This window comes from Gallus gallus, chromosome 1 (genome assembly GCF_016699485.2).
Source record: "Gallus gallus isolate bGalGal1 chromosome 1, bGalGal1.mat.broiler.GRCg7b, whole genome shotgun sequence".
Classification (NCBI taxonomy): domain Eukaryota; kingdom Metazoa; phylum Chordata; class Aves; order Galliformes; family Phasianidae; genus Gallus; species Gallus gallus.
In genome coordinates, this window is record NC_052532.1 from 71,036,187 (window position 1) to 71,054,745 (window position 18,559).

Consider the following 18,559-nt stretch of genomic DNA (forward strand, 5'->3'; position numbering starts at 1 on the left):
CATATTAGTAAAAAATGAAGTATGCTCTTTGCTCTTGCAACTAAATGTATTTTTGATGTGACATCAATGAAATGTGCATCTCTTGTGAATACTCGCTTATCGAACATCAATATATGTCGACTGCTCCAAAAGTAATGTCTCCTGCTTATTTCTGTGGAATCTACGACAGGTACAAAGAGCACAATAATAATATTTGATAGCAAATTCTAACCTACAAAGCGCTATTTTTCAATGTAGCCACCACCATTAGTTATGCATTTTGGCCAGTGCTGTATCATCCTGTGTGCTGTGCTCATAAACATCTGAAACACACTGCTCACTGTACTCACATCCACTGTTTGGTCTCCATAAACATTCAACAAGCATTGATGAATGTTAATAGGTGCCATTTTTTTTTTTCCCTTGTGGAAGATTTAATGACAGGCTGTTGCCTCACGTGCACTTCCATGTCAGAAGCCGTTTTGTTGGACTGCCCCTCTGCTGCCATCTGTTGCATGATAATGAAATGTAACAGAATATTGGCAGGAGGATTCAACCTTTACCTCCATATCACCAACATTCTCTGGTGATATGGTCCCATGACATCAGAGGTCATATGGCCCATGACCTCTGATGTCATGGGCCATATAATAAAATAGGAGGCGTTACTTTTGGAGAAGCCCTCATAGGCAATCTGTTGTTCACCCCTTTAAAGTTGTGGGGATTTGCTAAATAATCTATAGCAGCCCATTCTTGTGCCCTTTCTGGGCCTACTTCCCTCACTTTCTCTTTTTCTTCCTGTATTTTTCATTGGTTGGCTTTTTGTTTTGTTTTCCCCTGCTTTATTCCCAGGACCAGCACAAAGCTACACAGATGCCATCTGTTTCTGTATTTAAATTTACTGTACCTGCTACTCTTTCCCTTTCAGAACCTGGAAACCCCGAATGTCAGTGTCATGAAACTTGTCTCAGAAATTCTTTTTTCTTCTTGTTGTTTCTGCCCCACTACTTCTGGATGATCTCTGTTTTCACCGGCTCCAAATAGAGTGCCATTTTGCCACATCTGCTTGAGTTGGTTCATGCAGCAGTTCCTCTGAAAATCATGTTTAAACCCTCAGTGACTTTATGGTCTTTTCTGCACTTTTCCAAAGCTGCGTGGCTTCTAGTGCTTGGCCTTGAACGCTTTGAAATTCAACCCTCCCCAAGCCTACCTTTTTTTCTTTTGTAGTTGTTAAATACCTTTTAATGCAAATGTTGTAGCGTTCCTTTACATTCTTCTGTAGGAGAGCAAAGAGAAGTTAATGTTTTTTTTCAGGTGCGCTGTGCCTTTCTTAAGTGAAGGAGATAGCCCATGTTTTGCCATTTTTGCTTTCTGTCCAAGTTGGATGCATGCTTTGGCAAAGGTTGTTCTTTGACTCTTGTTAATAAAAGGAAGGCGTTGTGCAGTTTCTGGATGATTTCTGCCGATTATATAGGTTGACTTTTACACAATGGAAAGGAAATGCTGACATGATTAGCTTCTAATTCCAAAGAAGGGCTAATGCAGCACGAAGGACAATATCCTCTTCAAAATCTATTTTTGTCTTTCCCTCCGCTTTGCTATAAAGCTTCCAGACTTTCCCCCAGACCATCCCGCCTGACTTCCTGTTGTAAATGTGAGGAAACATTTGCACACATCCTCACAGAGAAGCTTTACATCTTTGTTGGCAATTGCTCATTGTTTTCATGGCATTATTTGCTGGTTAAGCCCCTCTAAATAAGAAAAAAATTATATCATTTTTTGCAGCAACAAAATGAGAGTTTTAATGAGTGGGACTCTTTTGGCTTAGAGGTCGGCTCAGGCTTATTGCCAGTGAGAATGATGTTTAAAACTGTATTGTGAGGGAGGAAGAAAAAAGTTAGTCTTAAACCAAATCGCATATTGTGTGGTGTGAGAGATTCCACATGTTGTTACTTCATACAAATGTTTTCTCCCAAGAAGCAGAACAAAGTATGATATTCAAAAGAGCATAACAATAAAACATATGGATTAAAAAAAAAATCTGTCAGCTCAAATGAGCAGTATCATTCTTTAGCTCGCCTCCAGTGGGTCTGAGATGTTCATAGGCTGTTTTAAAATATGATGAGTTCATTCTAGGACAGAGAGGGTTTTCTGTTTTTTATGTCTTCCTGTGTAAATCATTGGGGGAGGGAGAAGGGTGGAATTATGCTCTGGATGCTGATGCCTTTGCATTTTTGGCATTATGCCTTCTTACTGTTTTATTGTCTATTTTGGCTGAACTTGAAGTTCCAGCTGTGCTCCCCGCCAAGAAGAGGAGGAAAAAAAAAAAAAAAAAGCCAGGTCCTTTAAGGATACTGAAAAATGAAGCCAGTTTTTGAATCTGCCACGTCCTGTAAGCAAATAAAAATGAATCTCTATGGAGCTCAGACGTTACTTCCTGTTCTCCTTTCGATTCCAAGCAGGAATGGAGCAATTTTTCTCTGCATCCAGAAAAAAAAGAGGGGGAGAAATACAAGGTTTCAAAGCAATACGAGAGAAATCTTCAAGGGCCTTCTATGTGGTTAACTTTTGTAATATGTATGAGTAGTCTGACACCTGAAGTGATATATGTCTGTACTTGGAAAACTGTCCCTCAAATCCTTCTCCCTTCTCCAGCCGCAGCACTCCTTTCTTGTAAGACAGCGGACACACTAAAACTGCACGATTTTGTGTGTGTGTGTATTTCCCTATTCTACCAGTCGCGTAACCATTACTGTTAAGCTTGCAGATGTTTTGGTGTTGATAGCGCACGAGGAGTAACTGTAACCAAAGCAGACTAGTCAAGCTTCAGTTTCACTGTGGACAGATGTTCTTTGTGCATAATTCTAGAGGAAACTATTTTTTGTTACTGAATGTATGTAATCATTAACACGTGATGAGGCCACTGTAAAGGCATAAAGGCCGAAGCACAAATGCTTCCAGCACCCAAGAGGTGCTTTTGTGATTTATTTCATAAACTGTCTAGAATGTGCTAATGGTTTTACTTTTAAAAATATTACTTAATTTAATGTTAGCACAGCAATTTTGAAACTATTTTTAGAAGAAAAAGAATTGACTTCTTTTTCTCCAGAGAGACAAAATGATATATCTCAAAAAATTATTCTGTTGCAGTGAAATAGAGAACAGAACACACAGGAAAAAAATTGCTTGAGATCCTTAGGCATTCTGTAACACGTTGGCAGCTCTTGATGTATATATTTACGTGTGCTTGTCTAGGGAAGTTAGATTATTTGAGAGACTTCTTGAATTTTGGGACAGTAGTAGAAATTACTGTTGTTTGTAGCAGAGTCTGATCATGTCATGCTTCTGACATTTCAAGGCACCATTTGATTTCTCATTTCAGAGTGCAGAGGGACACAGAAGAGCTGTTAGTACCATAAACCTGATCACAGCAGTTTTCTGAAAGTACCTTCTAGCACTACTACATCACTGAGCCTTTGGTCTGAGTTTCAAGGAGGATTCAGAATTAGTAGGGAAAAGAAGAAATAACTACAACAGTGCTCAAATATTGCCTAGGTGGTACTGAAAGCAGCATTGGATCCAACATGAAGCTAATATTACTACTTGGATGGTGAAAGAATGCCATATGTAACAAGTGCTCTGCTGTTTAGCTTGCATGGGTAATTGGGTAAAAGCTTTCTTCTGCCCCTTTAGAATGTCTTCTGGGATATTTATTGTAGGATGGTAAGTCACGTGTACTGGTATAGAGTAGACTTATAAGCATGAGCTGTTTCTATGGATCCATGGAAAGATTAAGGAGCTGGTTGCACTCTACCCCATGTTTCTGTTCTCTGTTGGTCCTCATTCAGATTGTCAATAAATTGTGTGAAGTCCCAGTTCCATGATAGTCAGTGAAAATTTAATCTTAATAGAATTGATGATCTGTGGACTTGACTGATTGTCTAGGCCTGTGTTCCTTTATCTCTGACAGAGGATAAGGAAGTTAATAACATTATAATGGATATACACTTTTTACTTTTTTTTTTTAAGGCTGAACTCAGAAGGGTTATACAAACAGTAACTAGTGGGAATAAGATTTACATCCACATGGAATATTAAATCTGATCTTTACATCTGGAAGCGTTTACAGTATCAGACCCTATCTGGCATTGCAACTCAACTAAGGAACACAGTGGGAAACAAAGAAAACGACACAAGCAACTCAGAAAATTCTTTTTGCTTTTTTTCTTCTTTCTTGATGATTTAGTTCTTCTTGTCTTTTTTTTTTAATCATTACTATTTTTGTGAGTGGGTGGTTGTTTTTTTTTTTAGCAAATTAGTTCTAAAATTCATTCATACAAATTAATATTGATGGTTTGCAGAAAATTTGAGATAATGCTTATTTCAGCTGCTTTGTTGTCTTTAGAGCCGTTTTGGTCAATGATTATTGACTGACTCCATAAACACCTAACAACCCGAGTTTTAAAACATCCCATCTTCCATGCGCCTCACAAGTGCTGGTATAGTTCTCTCTCATTCTGAAACTTGAGCTTTTAGACTACACAGTGCAGCACTATTGTTTTAGATTTGACTTGCACAATTTCAGAGAAAAATGTCTTCAAGACCAGTAGTGCCCCAAACTTCTATTTTGACCTGATATCCTGAGATGTGAATTACTCAGCAGCTGTCTGTCTTTCATGTTCCCATTAGGAACCTCGAAATTGGTTATCCGGTTTTATCTAAATTTGACAGAAGTGGCTGTTTTGATACTACTTTTTGACCCAAGGCCTGCCCGATAAGCTGCCTTGTGCAGCCCTGATGTGTCAGAGATGCAAAGTGCTGTGTACTGCGGGTACAACATAGGTTGCTGCTTGCCCAGGAAGTATGCAAGGCAAAAATAATTTTTTATTGTTGGGAGCATAAAAATTACCAAAAGGACTTGAGGTACATTGTGATGAGGAGAAGCATGGCGCGCTGCTGATGAGTTGAAATTCTTAGGTGACCATTTGCTTAAGTTAGGAAAGCTTTTAGTAGAATTTTGGAAAAAGGAATTCTCTGAATGAAAGAAGAGAGCTTGCACTGTTATCCTCACCGTGTGTGAGCTCAGCCTTTATTAGACACCAAAAAAATCTTTCGCTGTTGTATTGTCTCTCCTGGAGATTCTTAAGCATCTGAAAAGGGCAGTGTTCATGCCACAGCCTTCTAATGCACTCCCAAGTGCAGACTAATGCAAACTTCAAAGTCTACCCGTGGATGCTGATAGAAATGGAGCACCCTTTGCTCAGTTTCTAATGGAACTTCTTCATGTGGTTCTCGTTTCTTTACAGATCTGAAAGCCAATAAATTGCTGAGCTAAATTTTCTAAGTGCATATTTCAAAAATAAAAACTCTCCTAGCTAAAATACATTTGTGCCAATTTCCATTTCAGATCATACCTTATGGCCAGGTCCCACAGTCTGTCTTGCTAAGGGAACAGAAAAACTTTACTGGAAATTCTTAAATTCATACCACCTGAGTTTCAGATTTTATGAAGGTATTCTTGAGTAATAGCAAATAAAAAATGCTATGTTCATGAAAATAAAGTATACTTGTAACATTAAGTATTTTTTATATATTTCAGCACATTTTCTGATTTTATAAATCTTTATATTAGAAAACCCAGCTATCAATAGCAACCAATAAAATTGGTTTTAATTACACTTCACTGGATGTCTGTTCTGTGACCATGCTTGTAGCTCCAGAGTTGATTCAGTTCTTATCCCTGCTATTTATTTCTCTCATCCCCAGTTTTCGTATTTTAATCCCAAATGTTAAAATGATGACAGTGGGAATGGAGTGCATCACAACTTCTTTGTGGATGAAATAGTTGAATTTGAATGAGCCACCCTTACAGGGAATATTGATTGTCTGAAGGACAAGGTAAATGGGGCAGGTCAAAAGACACATCCTATATGGGCCTCAGCAGTCACCTTCCTAGAGCCAGGTCAGTCTTCCCAAAGAGGTTTCACACTGTCCCGCTAGCATGTCTCTTTGCATTTTGTGGACTGAGAGGTTGTGTAATTGTGGAGTTCTTGTAGCATGTTGAGTCTGGGGAGAAGAAAAAAATAAACATGCTAGAACGAAAGTAGAAAATAATACAGGAAGCAGGGACAGCTCTAAATTGCTGCAGCAGCTCCTGTGGAAAAGATATTTTATCAGTATCCACAGGAAAGACTGTGTACTTTGGATCTGTTGATGATGGATATTGATGGCAAACTGAGGGAAAGGAAAGCATGCTCTTGAGCTCAGCATTCAGAAAGACCAGTGATATATGCGTTCAGCTATGTCCTATACCTTTCAGCAGGAAGATGGTGTTTCATAATTGATGTTACCAGTACAAAATCCCTGCTTTCAGTTAGAGATGTATTCTTTAGTGAAACCAGTCCAGCAGCAGCCAAATATCCTGCTCGTTTGTACTGTTGAATATGACATGTTTTAGAAAAGGTAAAATTTGTACTTGAAATCATTAAATTTTCAACAAAATGTTTGCTGCAGTCCAAGAAACAAGTATTGCATGGTGTCATTGGGCTTTCCTTAGGTTGGACAGAGCAACTGATTGCAATTCCAGTCCCTGGTGGCGGATGCCTGAATACTCAGCAATTTAGGTGTCGTCTGCTTTGTGCAAAGGTGCTGTACTAGCTTTGAGGCTGAATCAGGACATGCAGAGTTTATGCAGTCCATTTAGTAAGTATATTTTTTCTGTTACACTTAATCATAAGGACGTTGTGTGGCATATTTCTATGCTGGACTTAACCTACTGCTAATTCAAAACAATATTTTTCTATAATGTTTTATTTCAGATTTTGTTTAAATCTGCCTGATAAAGTTGCCTTTCTGCAGCATGCTTACTGAAACAATAGTGCAGTAGTTCAATGAAATTTTGACGGCAGATTAACTGTGGTAACTGCTTATCTGGGGGAGTAACCGAGGGAAGGAAATTTTATTTGCTTACCTGCAGGCTTCAGTTGGTGGTGAAATCTTCTGTGCAGAAATACTTGAAAATAAAGAATAAAGGGAACTGATAGTAGAGGGAATATTTTGCTCGAGTTACAGAACTGATTGCTTTGGAGAAGTTTAAATTGAGGTTCCTACTTCAGCAGTACTGTGTGCAAGTTGGCTGCCACCGGCACAATGAAGTCAGACCCATGCTGTAGTCTTGAGTGTTACTTATTTTGCAACATTATTAATTTCATTATTAAGATAATTAATGCAATGTGAATAATGGCTAATTTTCCTTGGATTCAGTTCTTTTGCCTCATACCCACATAGACAATGACAAAGTGAAACAAGCAATCTTGTTTGGGAGAGCTGCAGCTTTGCTATTAGAAGTGTTGCGTAGAAACGGTAAGCGGATACATTTGTGTGTGAAGGTTTGTTAATGGCTGGGCTTTGGGGTTATTACAGCTTAAGATCTTCAATGAAATATTTGATGGTGCCTTTGGGAGGGGTGTCAGCTGTGATATTTAGTATTCTGTTTCTCATGTAACCCAGTGGGAATATGATACTCTTATAAATCAGGTTAACTATATCAAGAGGTTTGGAATTAACTATGATGTCATAGTGTCTAAAAAGTGCTAAACTGGAACAAATCATGCACAAATCCTTATCACAAATCCTACTTAATCCTTTTTATATTGCTTGTTATAAACAGACATGTTTCACCATATACAGAGATTATACATAATAAATTATTATATATATTCCCCTATAGAGAAAACTTAGCAGAGGATTCAGTGTGACTCTTACCACAGAAAATTCTAATCACAACTTGGTGAATATAGCATGAATAATCGGCCAACATTTTATTAAGTAAAAAGTGAGAATTTTCTTTGATGTTCATGACCATTTATTAGTTTCCTGAAGGTATCTGCGAAATCAATGTTTTGATTATGAAAACACAGATGAAATTATGTAATAATGTCACTAATATTTCAGTTGTTATGCATTTTGGTCAAAGGTTTCTTTCTGAAGTTTGGGATCATTGTGAAGTCTTTACTTTTGTGTTAAGTTGCTGTATTTTTTTAATTGAAATTTGGCGTGGAATCACAGAATAGAGAAGAATAATTGCGTATCCAAGGTGACTAATCATCACAAACTCTATAAAAGCACACTAGGAACTGATAGTTAGCGGAACTCAAAACTCAGGAAGCCAATATGAAAGAAAAAAAGCTGTCACTCTTCCTTATTAGCAGAAAAAATCTTTAGTCATTCTGAGACTGACAGACCTAAATCAACAATGTACCCTTTGGGTATTTTGCCTTCCGTTTCTGTACAAAACTAGCCATAATCTCATATCAAATCAGCATTCTGTTTGTGGGATACTTTCCCTGCTCGTGATTACCTAACTGACCTTTATGAGCTAAGTGAGTGTGAAGAAACTGTATTCCTCTTCTCTGTCTATGTATTATGAACATCTTAGAGCTTTTCAGCCTGTGTTTCACTACTTGGTCTGTAGCATTTCTTAGGGAAGAGAAGATTACTAGATAGTTATTATGAAATGGCTTTGTGTGCGTATATTTTATTTCACTAGGAAGTAATATGTACCAACTCCTGGTGTGCAGTATTCATGCAAATCAGAAACTGACTCTATATTATTATGTACACTACATATATTTCTGAAGGCTGTCATATGCAGCTTGTGTATGTTTTCCTCAGTAGGCTGTGGACTGCGCTCAAGTTTAAAACATGTATAGTTCTAGAAAATTCTAGAGTTTTTTAATGCACCAGTGGTGCTGGGATCTGCTGGAAATCATTGCATATTTCATAATACATTTTAATTAAAAATACTTCTTTTTATTTCCATAAAATTGGCCAAAGTACCAACTTAATATTAGTCTTATTATTTATATTAATGTTTTTCAGGTATGCTTAATATCCCCAACAAAAATACTTCATTGCATTCAAGCTCATTGACTAACGTTATCTGATTTACTGTCTCCTGCATCCTTTGATCCTGTCCTGTGCTTGGTGATGTGACTGTATCTGACGAGTTTCTTGTTCTAAAGAAAAACATGGAGCAGAAGAGTGTTTGTGTGGCCACTTTGAAACTACCAGTACTAGCCCAAAGAAGTCGTGCTATTGTTACATCATCAAGTCAGTCTTCTTCATTGTATTTCATAAAAGGTTGTTGCTAAGTTAATATTGTTAACATTTACTGTTAACTTTGAACTGGAAGTCCTAAAAGAACTTGAAGAACTGATGAAATCAATAATTTGTTGCATTCTACAGTTAAAAGTAAGGGTGTTTTCTGCACCCCTGCTCATTAAAGGTCATAAAGCAGTATTTCAACAGAGATGCTCTTTTGTGCTTTATATGTCAGTAGCAGGTTTTCATGCTCCTCCTTTTCAAGAAGGGAGAAAATCAGCATGGAATTCCAGTGGCTAAATTGTTTTTTGTAGTTGCAGCCAAATGGTTTGCTTTTTTTTTCACATTTTATTTAGTTGCAATAGTGAAGATATAAGTGCTGTCTTTCATCATCTCTCAGTATGTTATTTTAATGATGTCAAAAGTCGATCAGCTCAAAATGTTTTTATTTAAGTGATACATGATTTCATAGGCTGAGAGAAGTGGAAAGCCAGTCATTTATTGTTGCTCCAAAAGAAAAAAAAATCAGGTGAGAACTGCCTCCATTCCCCTGAAAATCATCTCTAAATCTTGCATGACAGACAGCAAGCAGCATCAAGGTCTATATACATCCAATATCAAAATTTGTCACAGAATGTCTAAGGTGATTTTCTGAATAACTTTCCCAAATCATTTTGCACAGTGCTTTTCTACACGTACATTATGAGATGTCTCTATCCCTGTACTTTGCATGCCCATTTGTGCCTTTGTTTGCTCTTTGCCCTGTTACCGGTTTGCTCATTCCCTGCACTGCCTGACTTTCCTCCTTTCTCAGCAACTCTACTCAGTGTGTTATTTTCTCAGAGCCACACTGTAGTCTGTCCCTCTCAATAATCATTTGTGTCAACAAAGTTCTGTTAACAACCTTTTTTTCCTCTATAATGGTAAAGAATTTTGATACCTCTTTGTCAGGGCTATACCCTGCATTTCTTGAAGGCAAAGCCATTTTCTTCTTCCAGGAATATGGAGAGAGATTCACTTTCTGTAATGGAGTCTTCAGTTAAGAAGTTTGCATGTAAAGACGGGATGCATTTGAAAACTGCAGAAATATCAGCCAAAATAAATGCATGTAATCATTTGCTGTTGCAGTAAAGAAATCATTGCTAGGACAGTCCGTGACGCCTGCTATAAGACATAAGTCGTACAAAGCACAGGACTGTTATCTCCACTAGTGTATGACTCTATATGAAAACCAAAGAAGTTGTAAGAGCAGAATTCATTCATCTTTCCTTCCTCTTTTTAAGAAGTGGACTTAACAAAACTCAGTGAAAGGGTTGGTAAATTGCATATTACATCCTGAATTTACCGTCACTGAAGCAATAATGGTGATAAATGGAGGCAGATAGGAAAATTAGAGAAATTGTAATGATGTTCAGATCCTCTTGAGCTTCTTTCTCACTGAGAACATTTCCCTGTCAAAACCTGCCAGAGAGGAGCAGAAAGCAGGAGCAGAGAGAAAAAGCTATTAAATTGCTGTCTCTCTTCAGGCAGTGAATTGTCCCATCAATACTTATTGAGATTAGAGTAGTATCACAGAAACATGAACTCTACTTTACTGAGAAGACTTTCCAATATGTAAGTTAAAATAGCTTTGTTTGTTGATGTGAAATCAAACTGATGAGTACAACCCTACATACATGGACACTCAAACAAAGGTCTCTCTTTTTTTTTAATGAATTATATTTTTTAAAGTATGTTTGAGCTATGTGTGCAACAAAGATTACTTTCACTGCCTCAAATGCATCTGAGAAATAGTAAGATTCTTTGGGAGTATTATGTTACTAAATTACATGAAATTTGCTTCAGACTGCAGTTTTGTCCCCTTTTCATAATTGGTAGGTCTGTTCTTATTCTTGCCTCACAGCAGGGAAGTTCTGTGTTTGCAGTTGTGTTCCTAACTTGGGGCCACCTGTGCTATGGGCGTGCTGGGCAGCCTGCTGTCTGTCCCAGGCACTGAGGCTACAGAAGCAGTGTCTTTTAGTTGCACTATATGGACTGTCAGAGCTCCACGGGCTGGGCCTGTCAGTCACTTTGAGCCTGAGGAAGTCCTTTGGCAGGACTTTAATAATGATGCTGAATTCTTTCTGTCGTAACTGTATAGATGTAAAACATACAGTCTTGCACCTATTGAAAAAAACAGCTGAAGTTCATTTTGTTAAGTGGTTGTTGTGAGCTTAGCATCCTATCAGTTAACTTAATCCCTCAGCACAGCTTGAGGGAACAATATCTAACTTCTTACAGCAAGTAGATATTCCCATAATGCAGCAAAATGAAAGGAAAACAATGATAATGGGAAGTTCATTATTCCTATTTTTGTCACACGTTTGAGGTGATGAAACCATGAGCGGATCCACTCTGAACTGTTCCATTTTCCTGGGTAAAGATGAAGTCAAAAATCTATTGGATATTGTGATTTTATGTGTGTATAGTGGTGTGTGAATGTGTGGTGTATTTATTTTGTAATAGTTTGTAAGCCTCACTTAAAAACATGCTCTACATATTTGTAGAATAGTGATCCTTATTCTGACTTTTAATAAAAAATAGTCAATATATTTAAAGTATTTTCAAGGAGCTTATTTGTTCTCTCTCAGTTTAGTGTGGTGGGTCAAATTCATACCCATTCATGGTTAGGCAAGTGAGGCACCGTTGAACTGGTGGCCTTTGCATAGCTGTCATGCACTCATTTTAGAATGATGTTAACGCTTGCCCCTGTGGGGTTTTAAAAGAATGATGCTGAAACAACACTTAATAAGTTATAATGTCTAAATAGTAACTGAAAAGAATATTGATGCTGTATTTCACTACCACACAGAAAAGCCAGGAGTATTATTTTTTTTTTTCCAAAGTCATTACATGTCCAGACATACTCTAGTGAGTTAAAAATTATTTCTAAACATGCCATATATGTAGTAAATATACATCTTTATACTGAATTGGAGGTTAGCTGAACTCTACCTTGATCTTCTGTTTTGCTGTCATTGGCTTTTCTGCTTAATTCAGACTACAGGACTTACTTTTCGCTCCAAGGCCACTACCATCTGTTTGGTGACAGTGTTCTGGCCATGTCTGTCTTCCCTTCTTCAATATGATCCTTCCATTTACATCTGTGAACTTGAGGTTCCCCTGTTAACAAAACAGCTGTTTTCTGATTGAAGATAAATCCAGAGTAATTGTAAAAATCAATTCAAATTGTCACGAGAAATTGTTGCTGTATCTAATTATAATTTCAATTTGTTTATACTACTTACCATGTAGGTTTTCTTAGTGGCTTTCTAGACTTAAGAAGTCAAGGGAAAAATCAAGGAAACAAGCAAATGCCGGTGTATCTGATTCTGTGTGTTTGTAGTTAATATGAAATAAAAGCAAATGGGCAAAATATGGTTATTACTTTATGATGGAAAAAATATTTGGTGATTAAAGGTATAATTCTGCATTTTTTCAATTAAATGCATCGACATAAAGTCTAGTCACAAAATCTAAATATACAGAGTTGTAGCAAAGAACACTGAGGAAAACTAATTCCATTAACTCTAACATCATGCTAACAGGGTGTTTGGTAAAAATCTTATAGTTACGTATGAACTTTTGGGACAGCTACTTATGCTAATGTGTCTGATGGACCCAACCCCATATAGATGGTTCTGTTCTTGATATTAGAAAGAATTCTACTGACTGTTGGGATTTGGGGAGGAAGGCAAGGGAGGGTTGGAACACTCGTAATAACAACAACAAAAACCACTCATTAGTTTGATTTCTGCATACCAAGAAACAATGCAGTTCCATGTGCTGATTTCTGTGAAGTTAATTTTCCTGTCACTTCCATAATAGGCCTGCTACGTTTTGGGGGTTTCATTCATTTTTGTCTGCAGTATGCCCCGGAGTTGACAGTGTATTTCCAGTTACTGCTGGGAAAAAACTCTGCTTCTTATTGAGGTATTTGTTGGCTTATTGCAGCTGGTCACTGTGTGGCTTTGTGTTCTTTGTTTTGTGTGTGCGTGCGTGCTGTTTTGTTGCTTTTTCCCTTTTTCCTCTCTCCATATTTTTATCCAGTTTTACAGCATGTCTGGCACCCAGATTTTGGATCCATACTTCCTTTTGTCTCAATAGACAATATTTTTCCATGTGTGAAAGAACACTTCTGGTACTTACGATGCATGTATGTAATTTACTGCAGCCTTGCATATACAACAAAGATTCTTTGCTTCAAAGTTTGTCTCTAATCAAAGTCTGGCACAGCAGAATTACTTATATCTCAATGATTGTTAGGCATGTTGTTATAATCTTGCCAGAGTGTCTATCAGAATCTTACCTGGCATTTTCCAAGCCTTCATTAGAAATTAATTCAGTAACCACAGAATCTGGAAGTACATATGTCTTTGTCTTATGTTTATACTTCCCCTTAATGTTACATTAAATGATGTTTGCCAGATGGCACTGTGAAAAGCAACAATTCTACAGTATTGATAGAATCTCAGTCCTTCATTCTGCTGTTCCCATTAATCTGAATTTATTTATGTACTTACTTCCTGTTTGTCAACTCTGTGAATAACAAGAACTGCCACATGCAGTCTTAAAATGCGGCCATATATATGGTGTAGTATTGAAGTCACCTGGATGAGAAATTTATGTTCCTTTCAGAGCTTTTTTCACAACAACTGTATCAAGCAAATGTAAGACAGCTTCAACAGATTTGGAGGGGAGGGAGACAGCACAAAAATAAATCCATGTAAAATTCCTGGACTTATTATTCTGTTTGAAAATTAATTGATGGATCTTGATAGACTCCACGCTTCATTCAAGGGGCACAGATTTTATTGCACCAGTTTGGCAGAATGCTTTTTCTGGTGGGCTTCACGTGAGCCACACAGTAGTTATAATTTTTGGTATGTCTCTATTTTAATCTTAAATTTACTCTGAATCTATTTGTAGCCTTAATATCCTCAATAAGGAAAACCCTGCAAAAAATTTGTGTGTGAGGGTAATAGTTCTTTTCATTACTGTCAGAAGTAATTTGTGTAGCTACTCTAAAGATCATTTAAAAGCAATTTAATTTTGTAACCTTACATAGCTTTGTCTTGTTCTTTAAGCTAGAATTGTACTGTGTTCTGTTGTTTTGTTTGTTTGTTTTGAACAGTTCCATTGATGGAATTTGTCTTCTGTAAACTTTGCTTGCAGAAGTATTACATGTATTTCTTTACTATATATTGTATTATTATCGTGAACTGCAAAGTCAGTTGTTATCTTAAAAAAAAACACATGTAGAGAAATACTGAAGGAAAATACTACTGTTTGTGTGTAGTCTTCTACAGAGTGAGTCTGAAATAGGATTAGAACTAGAAGTGCATTGGTTTTGGTCATTATGTTAAGATATGCACTAATATAGAGGCATATCTGTAGAAATCCACAGCCCCAGAGACCCAAGCAAAAGTATGGAGCAAAGAAAACTCATTCATGGTGGAGGAGAATAAGGTTGGAGAACGCTAAAGCTGGATGCATATAAGCTGATAGCGTTGACAGATTGCACTCAAAAGCATTGTGGCGTCTGGGTGATGTCATTGCAAGACAATTCTTGATTATCTTCGAAAAGTTAAGATAAACTGAGAGATTTCTGAAGGCTGTGATAAAGCAAACACCATTCCTATCTTCAAGAAAGCCAAGAAGGAAGATCCCCATGTAATTCCAATGGGAACTACAGGCCAGTCAGCCCCATCTTGGTCCCTCAGAAGATGATGGAGTAACTAATCCTGGAAACCATTTCCAGAAACATGAAGAGCAAGGTTATTGTGAGTAGTCAGCATGGATTTATGAAGGGGAAATAATGCTTAACCAACTGGATAGCTTTCTACAATGAGGTGAATGGTTTGATGGATGGAGGGAGAGAATGGATGCTGTTTACCTTAACTCTAGTAAGGCCTTTGACACTGTTTCCCATAGTATACTAATAGATAAGAGGATGAAGTATGGGTTAGATAACTAAATAGATGGATTGAGAATTGACTAAAGGGCCAGGCTGGTAAAACTATAATGAGTGGCATTAAGTCTAGCTTGTGGCACGTAACCAGTGGTGTACCTCACAGGTCAGTACTGGTGCTAGTACCATTTAACATATTCATTAGTGATCTAGATGATGGAATTTGAACTCTTCAAGTTCATAAATGACTAAATTGGGAAGAGAGTCTGCATGTCAGATGACTGTGCCACAATTCAGGGAGATCTGGACATGCTGAAGAAATGCAAAGAGAAGAATCTCGATAAGTTCAACATGAAGAAATACAGAATCTTGCACATGGACAGGAATGATACCATGTACCAGTACATGCTGGGGCCAACTGGAAAGCAGCTTTGCAGAGCTAGGGGCCTGTTCAACACTAAGCTGGCCATGATCCAGGAACACTGTTGCAGCAAAGTAGGTTAACATCAACCTTGGCTGTGTTAAGGAAAGCACTGCCAGCAGGTTGAGGAAGGAATCCTTCTTCTCTTCTTTGCCCTGGCATGAAATTTCATCTATAATTTCATCACAAGGAAATATTTTGCTCTTTTGAGAGCTGTCAAAAACCCTGGTTGGAGGCCTGAAACTAGTGGTGCTACCCAGAGGTTGGTGCTGGGTCCAGTCTTGTTCAATATCTTAATCAGTGATCTGGATGAAGGGATAGAGTTCACCCTCAGCAACTTTGCAGTTGATACAAAGCTGGGAGGACTGGCTGACACACCTGAAGACTGTGCTACCATTCAACAAGACCTGGACAGACTGGATAGCTGGGGAGAGGAACCTGATGCTGTTTAACAAGAGCTCGTCTTGCACCTGGGGAAGAATAACCACATGCATCAGTCCAGGTTAGGGAATGACCTGTTGGACAGGAGCTCTGCAGAGAAGGACCTGGGTGTTCTGGTGGACAACAGATTGACCATGAGCCAGCAGTATGCCCTTGTGGCTAAGAAGGCCAATGGTATCCTGGGGTGCATTAAAAACAGCAGGTTGAGGGAGGTGATTCCCCCCCCTCTACTCTGCTGGGTGAGCCCACATTTAGACTGTGGAGCTGGAAGAGGCTGCCAAGAATGGTTGTGGAATCTTTGTCTGTTGAGATGATCAAAAGCTGACTCAGTTCTGGGTAAGCTGTGCTAGGTGTCCCTACTTGAACAGGGTTGGACTGCATTTATGGTAGTTTAGCATGGTCTTAGCGTTGTGTGTTTTCTTATTTATGGGTAGGAAGGTAAAAAAGATAAATGTTTTTTTTGCATTTTTCCCTTTTCCTTAGCATTAAAGTTTAACTATTATTCTGGTTGTTCTGTCACTAACAGTCTTTCTTTTGCTTCCTTTCCCCTTTCCTCCCCTCCCCTCCCCCCTTTTTTTAATATTGCAAAGAAAGGTGTTCTCTGCTTTAGTTAATGAGCTATGTATCAATTTTATTTTGTTACTATCCCAGCTCGCTTTGATCTTAGAACTGTACCAAGTAGATTTAAGGAGGTGTTAAAGAGGAATGGTAAATAAACCCTACCTTTGGGTCAAAATTCATCCTTGCAGGTATCTATCATTTCACTGCCAATGAAGCCTTATTACCAGAGTCTACTGGGAACACATTCCTTTGTAACCTAAACAAATGTGCTTTCTTTTAGCAGCATTTTCTTAATGGATGTAGCCCAGGGACTGAACTTGCAGACTGTGTGTCAGAGCTGGGATATTTCAGCTATATTCAATAAATGTTAATGGCAGTTAACTAATTGCACAAAAAATATAACCTGAAATTGTGAGGAAATAAAAGTTACCACTTCTGTTTCTGCTTTTCTTTTCATTGAGTGGTTGATATTTCAAAAGGGAAACCAATGCCATTTGACTTCAGTTTAATTATTCAAATCCACAATTCTTCTAAAGCTTGTCATAAATGATTGCAAAAACAAACAAACAAAACATTCTGCATATTTGAAAGCAGATGTAGTCAAACAGGCTCACACGATAATTTTTATTCTTTCAGAATAACTATATTTTCCCAAACTGTAGCATTTAAATAAACATTAAACAGGTTGAGAAAGTTGAAAATCATGTTAACATTCTTCCAGCCTGATGTGAATTATACATCCAGCATTTAAGTTCTTACGCTGTTCTTATTGACCTTGACAGCAATTAAAGAGGTCATATTTCTCTATGGGGAACTGGAGTCTGAACAATTTATTCTATTAGCTGCAAAGAAACTTTACTTCTTCTACCCACACACAACTAGGGGTCTTAAATTTTAAAGTAAAATGTTCTATGACCATTGCAAGTGAGAACATTGTATGTGTATTTAATTCTTTCAAGTACCATGAACAAAAACACCTGAGTCTGGATGTATTTTTTTAAAAAAAATTTAAAATAAAAAAGCTCTGTGAATGTGTATCTTGTTTAAGTCTGCCATGTCTACTCAGGGATGGATTACTGAGAGCCCTTTTTGTGTGTGCGTACCAAGAATAGTATTTTGCCATATGTTGTGTCATGTGCAGTAGTCTTCAGTGCACTGGGAGAAGATAAACAGCTATGCAGGTAACCAGCCCTACAGAGAAGTAGGCAAGGTATATTCCTAGAAGAGCAGCAATACTGAGTATTTGATGTCTGCTTTTAGGCAAGTATGATTGTAGTTCAGTATATGTTTCTTTTAATATGGGTTCTTTAATGGTAATGTGCGGTAAGGCTAGGACCAGCTGGGGTTATGTCACAGTACTTTTACAATACATATGACTTGTGTTGTTGAACGTACATTTTTATATACAGATAAATTTAAAATAATAAGCAATTAACAATCCCTTAAACTCAATAATTAGCGCAATGAACGTGTTCCATTTACTTTTTAAGTACTTATTCAGCTTAGATGCTATTTTGGTGGTATAGGCTCACCTTTTCTCTTCATCTATTTTCCCTATTTCACAATTTAGTTGAAATGTGACTTATTCTGGCCTTTTTACACTGGTAATATGATGGTAAGAAATTGTAATGTGCTTTAGACAGGCTGCTCCCAGCTCATTTTTGTGGAAGAATGGTTTGGGGCTGCTTTGGATGTTGAAGTAAGAGTTTTCTTTAGATCAGGTGAAAGCAAGTAGAACTTTACTTCTCCTTCAACTGTTGTAATCAGAGTATCTCCATTGCCAAGGGGGAATAGCTATCCAGTACAGTTTCCATAGCAGCAAGTTGAACCAGTAATGACTTTTTCAGTGTAGTATGTCTAATTGTAGAAGGTGGAATTCAAAATGCATGAAGAGCATTTCCTCCCCCTTTCTATAGAGCTCTTTGTATAGTTTCTTTCTTGAGAAATGTCTAGACTTTTGCTTATTAAATGTATTGAAGGCTGCAGGCAGTTTTCTCTTACTCTCAGGACGTTTTTGAATATTCTATCAAAAGGATTTTAGCTAGTAATGGACATCTTTTGTCAGTCCTCTGTACTGATTAGGTTTTCTCCTGTATATATATATG